At 37.0% G+C, this 9,291-nt stretch overlaps 1 non-coding gene across 1 annotated transcript; it reads right to left on the reverse strand.

Moving 5' to 3' along the window:
* Positions 1–6,472: 6,472 nt before the first annotated feature.
* trnap-ugg (transfer RNA proline (anticodon UGG)) lies at positions 6,473–6,548 on the reverse strand. Its single transcript has one exon. It is a non-coding gene; the product is annotated as a tRNA-Pro (tRNA).
* Between the last annotated feature and the right edge of the window lie 2,743 nt (positions 6,549–9,291).

Raw genomic sequence — 9,291 nt, forward strand, 5'->3', positions numbered from 1 at the left:
CCTGTATATAGTATGCTACTGGAACTGACCCTGTAAATAGTATGGTATTAAACTGACACTGAATATTATATGGTATTAAACTGACCCTGTATATAGTATGGTATTAAACTGACCCTGTATATAGTATGGTATTAAACTGACCCTGTATATAGTATGGTACTGGAACTGACCCTGTATATAGTATGGTATTGAACTGACCCTGTATATAGTATGGTATTGAACTGACCATGTATATAGTATGGTATTAAACTGACCCTGTATATAGTACGTTACAGGAACTGACCCTGTATATAGTATGGTACAGGAACTGACCCTGTATATATTATGGTATTAAACTGACCCTGTATATAGTATGGTACTGGAACTGACCCTGTATATAGTATGGTATTAACTGACCCTGTATATAGTATGGTACTGGAACTGACACTGTATATAGTATGGTATTAAACTGACCCTGTATATAGTATGGTACTGGAACTGAGCATGTATATACTATGGTACTGGAACTGACCCGGTATATAGTATGGTATTAAACTGACCCTGTATATAGTATGGTACTGGAACTGACCCTGTATATAGTATGGTACTGGAACTGACCCTGTATATAGTATGGTACTGGAACTGACCCTGTATATAGTATGGTATTAAACTGGCCCTGTATATAGTATGGTATTAAACTGACCCTGTATATAGTATGGTACTGGAACTGACCCTGTAAATAGTATGGTATTGAACTGACCCTGTATATAGTATGGTACTGGAACTGACCCTGTATATAGTATGGTATTAACTGACCCTGTATATAGTATGGTATTAAACTGACCCTGTACATAGTATGGTACTGGAACTGACCCTGTAAATATTATGATACTGGAACTGACCCTGTATATAGTATGGTACTGGAACTGACCCTGTATATAGTATGGTACTGGAACTGACCCTGTATATAGTATGGTATTGGAACTGACCCTGTATATAGTATGGTATTGAAATGACCCTGTATATAGTATGGTATTAAAATGACCCTGTATATAGTATGGTACTGGAACTGACCCTGTATATAGTATGGTACTGGAACTGACCCTGTATAGAGTATGGTACTGGAACTGACCCTGTATATAGTATGGTATTAAACTGACCCTGTATATAGTCTGGTACTGGAACTGACCCTGTATATAGTATGGTACTGGAACTGACCCTGTATATAGTATGGTACTGGAACTGACCCTGTATATAGTATGGTATTAACTGACCCTGAATGTAGTATGGTTCTGGACCTGACCCTGTATATAGTATGGTATTAACTGACGCTGTATATAGTATGGTATTAAACTGACCCTGTATATAGTGTGGTACTGGAACTGACCCTGTAAATAGTATGGTACTGGAACTGCCCCTGTATATAGTATGGTACTGGAACTGACCCTGTATATAGTATGGTATTGGAACTGACCCTGTATATAGTATGGTATTGAAATGACCCTGTATATAGTATGGTATTAAAATGACCCTGTATATAGTATGGTACTGGAACTGACCCTGTATATAGTATGGTATTGAACTGACCCTGTATATAGTACGGTATTGAACTGACCCTGTAGTTAGTATGGTATTAACTGACCCTGTAGTTAGTATGGTATTACACTGACCCTGTATATAGTATGGTACTGGAACTGACCCTGTATATAGTATGATATTGAACTGACCCTGTATATAGTATGGTACTGGAACTGACCCTGTATATAGTATGGTACTGGAACTGACCCTGTATATAGTATGGTATTGAACTGACCCTGTATATAGTATGGTACTGGAACTGACCCTGTATATAGTATGGTACTGGAACTGACCCTGTATATAGTATGGTATTAACTGACCCTGTATATAGTATGGTACTGGAACTGACCCTGTATATAGTATGGTACTGGAACTGACCCTGTATATAGTATGGTATTAACTGACCCTGTATATAGTATGGTATTAAACTGACCCTGTATATAGTATGGTACTTGAACTGACCCTGTAAATAGTATGGTATTAAACTGACCCTGTATATAGTATGGTATTAACTGACCCTGTATATAGTATGGTATTGAACTGACCCTGTATATACTATGGTATTGAACTGACCCTGTATATAGTATGGTATTGAACTGACCCTGTATATAGTATGGTATTGAACTGACCCTGTATATAGTATGGTATTGAACTGACCCTGTATATAGTGTGGTATTAACTGACCCTGTATATAGTATGGTATTGAACTGACCCTGTATATACTATGGTATTGAACTGACCCTGTATATAGTATGGTATTGAACTGACCCTGTAAATAGTATGGTATTGAACTGACCCTGTATATAGTATGGTACTGGAACTGACCCTCTCTATAGTATGGTATTAACTGACCCTGTATATAGTATGGTATTGAACTGACCCTGTATATAGTATGGTATTGAACTGACCCTGTATATAGTATGGTACTGGAACTGACCCTGTATATAGTATGGTATTAAACTGACCCTGTATATAGTATGGTACTGGAACTGACCCTGTATATAGTATGGTACTGGAACTGACCCTGTATATAGTATGGTATTAAACTGACCCTGTATATAGTATGGTACTGGAACTGACCCTGTAAATAGTATGGTATTAAACTGACACTGAATATTATTTGGTATTGAACTGACCCTGTATATAGTATGGTATTAAACTGACCCTGTATATAGTATGGTATTGAACTGACCCTGTATATAGTATGGTATTGAACTGACCCTGTATATAGTGTGGTATTAACTGACCCTGTATATAGTATGGTATTGAACTGACCCTGTATATACTATGGTATTGAACTGACCCTGTATATAGTATGGTATTGAACTGACCCTGTAAATAGTATGGTATTGAACTGACCCTGTATATAGTATGGTAGTGGAACTGACCCTCTATATAGTATGGTATTAACTGACCCTGTATATAGTATGGTATTGAACTGACCCTGTATATAGTATGGTATTGAACTGACCCTGTATATAGTATGGTACTGGAACTGACCCTGTATATAGTATGGTATTAAACTGACCCTGTATATAGTATGGTACTGGAACTGACCCTGTATATAGTATGGTACTGGAACTGACCCTGTATATAGTATGGTATTAAACTGACCCTGTATATAGTATGGTACTGGAACTGACCCTGTAAATAGTATGGTATTAAACTGACACTGAATATTATATGGTATTAAACTGACCCTGTATATAGTATGGTATTAAACTGACCCTGTATATAGTATGGTATTAAACTGACCCTGTATATAGTATGGTACTGGAACTGACCCTGTATATAGTATGGTATTGAACTGACCCTGTATATAGTATGGTATTGAACTGACCATGTATATAGTATGGTATTAAACTGACCCTGTATATAGTATGGTACAGGAACTGACCCTGTATATAGTATGGTACAGGAACTGACCCTGTATATATTATGGTATTAAACTGACCCTGTATATAGTATGGTACTGGAACTGACCCTGTATATAGTATGGTATTAACTGACCCTGTATATAGTATGGTACTGGAACTGACACTGTATATAGTATGGTATTAAACTGACCCTGTATATAGTATGGTACTGGAACTGAGCATGTATATACTATGGTACTGGAACTGACCCGGTATATAGTATGGTATTAAACTGACCCTGTATATAGTATGGTACTGGAACTGACCCTGTATATAGTATGGTACTGGAACTGACCCTGTATATAGTATGGTACTGGAACTGACCCTGTAAATAGTATGGTATTAACTGACCCTGTATATAGTATGGTATTGAACTGACCCTGTATATACTATGGTATTGAACTGACCCTGTATATAGTATGGTATTGAACTGACCCTGTATATAGTATGGTATTGAACTGACCCTGTATATAGTGTGGTATTAACTGACCCTGTATATAGTATGGTATTGAACTGACCCTGTATATACTATGGTATTGAACTGACCCTGTATATAGTATGGTATTGAACTGACCCTGTAAATAGTATGGTATTGAACTGACCCTGTATATAGTATGGTACTGGAACTGACCCTCTCTATAGTATGGTATTAACTGACCCTGTATATAGTATGGTATTGAACTGACCCTGTATATAGTATGGTATTGAACTGACCCTGTATATAGTATGGTACTGGAACTGACCCTGTATATAGTATGGTATTAAACTGACCCTGTATATAGTATGGTACTGGAACTGACCCTGTATATAGTATGGTACTGGAACTGACCCTGTATATAGTATGGTATTAAACTGACCCTGTATATAGTATGGTACTGGAACTGACCCTGTAAATAGTATGGTATTAAACTGACACTGAATATTATTTGGTATTGAACTGACCCTGTATATAGTATGGTATTAAACTGACCCTGTATATAGTATGGTATTGAACTGACCCTGTATATAGTATGGTATTGAACTGACCCTGTATATAGTGTGGTATTAACTGACCCTGTATATAGTATGGTATTGAACTGACCCTGTATATACTATGGTATTGAACTGACCCTGTATATAGTATGGTATTGAACTGACCCTGTAAATAGTATGGTATTGAACTGACCCTGTATATAGTATGGTAGTGGAACTGACCCTCTATATAGTATGGTATTAACTGACCCTGTATATAGTATGGTATTGAACTGACCCTGTATATAGTATGGTATTGAACTGACCCTGTATATAGTATGGTACTGGAACTGACCCTGTATATAGTATGGTATTAAACTGACCCTGTATATAGTATGGTACTGGAACTGACCCTGTATATAGTATGGTACTGGAACTGACCCTGTATATAGTATGGTATTAAACTGACCCTGTATATAGTATGGTACTGGAACTGACCCTGTAAATAGTATGGTATTAAACTGACACTGAATATTATATGGTATTAAACTGACCCTGTATATAGTATGGTATTAAACTGACCCTGTATATAGTATGGTATTAAACTGACCCTGTATATAGTATGGTACTGGAACTGACCCTGTATATAGTATGGTATTGAACTGACCCTGTATATAGTATGGTATTGAACTGACCATGTATATAGTATGGTATTAAACTGACCCTGTATATAGTATGGTACAGGAACTGACCCTGTATATAGTATGGTACAGGAACTGACCCTGTATATATTATGGTATTAAACTGACCCTGTATATAGTATGGTACTGGAACTGACCCTGTATATAGTATGGTATTAACTGACCCTGTATATAGTATGGTACTGGAACTGACACTGTATATAGTATGGTATTAAACTGACCCTGTATATAGTATGGTACTGGAACTGAGCATGTATATACTATGGTACTGGAACTGACCCGGTATATAGTATGGTATTAAACTGACCCTGTATATAGTATGGTACTGGCACTGACCCTGTATATAGTATGGTACTGGAACTGACCCTGTATATAGTATGGTACTGGAACTGACCCTGTAAATAGTATGGTATTAACTGACCCTGTATATAGTATGGTATTGAACTGACCCTGTATATACTATGGTATTGAACTGACCCTGTATATAGTATGGTATTGAACTGACCCTGTATATAGTATGGTATTGAACTGACCCTGTATATAGTATGGTATTGAACTGACCCTGTATATAGTGTGGTATTAACTGACACTGAATATTATATGGTATTGAACTGACCCTGTATATAGTATGGTATTAAACTGACCCTGTATATAGTATGGTATTAAACTGACCCTGTATATAGTATGGTACTGGAACTGACCCTGTATATAGTATGGTATTGAACTGACCCTGTATATAGTATGGTATTGAACTGACCCTGTATATAGTGTGGTATTAACTGACCCTGTATATAGTATGGTATTGAACTGACCCTGTATATACTATGGTATTGAACTGACCCTGTATATAGTATGGTATTGAACTGACCCTGTAAATAGTATGGTATTGAACTGACCCTGTATATAGTATGGTAGTGGAACTGACCCTCTATATAGTATGGTATTAACTGACCCTGTATATAGTATGGTATTGAACTGACCCTGTATATAGTATGGTATTGAACTGACCCTGTATATAGTATGGTACTGGAACTGACCCTGTATATAGTATGGTATTAAACTGACCCTGTATATAGTATGGTACTGGAACTGACCCTGTATATAGTATGGTACTGGAACTGACCCTGTATATAGTATGGTATTAAACTGACCCTGTATATAGTATGCTACTGGAACTGACCCTGTAAATAGTATGGTATTAAACTGACACTGAATATTATATGGTATTAAACTGACCCTGTATATTTTTTTTTACATTTTAGTCATTTAGCAGACGCTCTTATCCAGAGCGACTTACAGTAGTGAATGCATACATTTCATACATTTTTTATTTATTTTTTCTGTGCTGGCCCCCCGTGGGAATCGAACCCACAACCCTGGTGTTCCAAACACCATGCTCTACCAACTGAGCTACAGGGAAGGCCCTATATAGTATGGTATTAAACTGACCCTGTATATAGTATGGTATTAAACTGACCCTGTATATAGTATGGTACTGGAACTGACCCTGTATATAGTATGGTATTGAACTGACCCTGTATATAGTATGGTATTGAACTGACCATGTATATAGTATGGTATTAAACTGACCCTGTATATAGTACGTTACAGGAACTGACCCTGTATATAGTATGGTACAGGAACTGACCCTGTATATATTATGGTATTAAACTGACCCTGTATATAGTATGGTACTGGAACTGACCCTGTATATAGTATGGTATTAACTGACCCTGTATATAGTATGGTACTGGAACTGACACTGTATATAGTATGGTATTAAACTGACCCTGTATATAGTATGGTACTGGAACTGAGCATGTATATACTATGGTACTGGAACTGACCCGGTATATAGTATGGTATTAAACTGACCCTGTATATAGTATGGTACTGGAACTGACCCTGTATATAGTATGGTACTGGAACTGACCCTGTATATAGTATGGTACTGGAACTGACCCTGTATAAAGTATGGTATTAAACTGGCCCTGTATATAGTATGGTATTAAACTGACCCTGTATATAGTATGGTACTGGAACTGACCCTGTAAATAGTATGGTATTGAACTGACCCTGTATATAGTATGGTACTGGAACTGACCCTGTATATAGTATGGTATTAACTGACCCTGTATATAGTATGGTATTAAACTGACCCTGTACATAGTATGGTACTGGAACTGACCCTGTAAATATTATGATACTGGAACTGACCCTGTATATAGTATGGTACTGGAACTGACCCTGTATATAGTATGGTACTGGAACTGACCCTGTATATAGTATGGTATTGGAACTGACCCTGTATATAGTATGGTATTGAAATGACCCTGTATATAGTATGGTATTAAAATGACCCTGTATATAGTATGGTACTGGAACTGACCCTGTATATAGTATGGTACTGGAACTGACCCTGTATAGAGTATGGTACTGGAACTGACCCTGTATATAGTATGGTATTAAACTGACCCTGTATATAGTCTGGTACTGGAACTGACCCTGTATATAGTATGGTACTGGAACTGACCCTGTATATAGTATGGTACTGGAACTGACCCTGTATATAGTATGGTATTAACTGACCCTGAATGTAGTATGGTTCTGGACCTGACCCTGTATATAGTATGGTATTAACTGACGCTGTATATAGTATGGTATTAAACTGACCCTGTATATAGTGTGGTACTGGAACTGACCCTGTAAATAGTATGGTACTGGAACTGCCCCTGTATATAGTATGGTACTGGAACTGACCCTGTATATAGTATGGTACTGGAACTGACCCTGTATATAGTATGGTATTGGAACTGACCCTGTATATAGTATGGTATTGAACTGACCCTGTATATAGTACGGTATTGAACTGACCCTGTAGTTAGTATGGTATTAACTGACCCTGTAGTTAGTATGGTATTAAACTGACCCTGTATATAGTATGGTACTGGAACTGACCCTGTATATAGTATGGTATTGAACTGATCCTGTGTATAGTATGGTATTGAACTGACCCTGTATATAGTATGGTACTGGAACTGACCCTGTATATAGTATGGTACTGGAACTGACCCTGTATATAGTATGGTATTAACTGACCCTGTGTATAGTATGGTATTAAACTGACCCTGTATATAGTATGGTACTGGAACTGACCCTGTAAATAGTATGGTATTAAACTGACCCTGTATATAGTATGGTATTGAACTGACCCTGTATATAGTATGGTATTAAACTGACCCTGTACATAGTATGGTACTGGAACTGACCCTGTAAATAGTATGGTATTAACTGACCCTGTATATAGTATGGTATTAAACTGACCCTGTATATAGTATGGTACTGGAACTGACCCTGTAAATAGTATGGTATTAAACTGACCCTGTATATTGTATGGTACTGGAACTGACCCTGTAAATAGTATGGTACTGGAACTGACCCTGTATATAGTATGGTACTGGAACTGACCCTGTATATAGTATGGTATTGGAACTGACCCTGTATATAGTATGGTATTGAAATGACCCTGTATATAGTATGGTATTAAAATGACCCTGTATATAGTATGGTACTGGGACTGACCCTGTATATAGTATGGTATTGAACTGACCCTGTATATAGTACGGTATTGAACTGACCCTGTAGTTAGTATGGTATTAACTGACCCTGTAGTTAGTATGGTATTACACTGACCCTGTATATAGTATGGTACTGGAACTGACCCTGTATATAGTATGGTATTGAACTGACCCTGTATATAGTATGGTACTGGAACTGACCCTGTATATAGTATGGTACTGGAACTGACCCTGTATATAGTATGGTATTGAACTGACCCTGTATATAGTATGGTACTGGAACTGACCCTGTATATAGTATGGTACTGGAACTGACCCTGTATATAGTATGGTATTAACTGACCCTGTATATAGTATGGTATTAAACTGACCCTGTATATAGTAATGTACTGGAACTGACCCTGTAAATAGTATGGTATTAAACTGACCCTGTATATAGTATGGTATTGAACTGACCCTGTATATAGTATGGTAATAAACTGACCCTGTACATAGTATGGTACTGGAACTGACCCTGTAAATAGTATGGTATTAACTGACCCTGTATATAGTATGGTATTAAACTGACCCTGTATATAGTATGGTACT

Source organism: Salmo salar, chromosome 18 (assembly GCF_965601325.2).
Source record: "Salmo salar chromosome 18, fSalSal1, whole genome shotgun sequence".
In the NCBI taxonomy this organism is placed as follows: domain Eukaryota; kingdom Metazoa; phylum Chordata; class Actinopteri; order Salmoniformes; family Salmonidae; genus Salmo; species Salmo salar.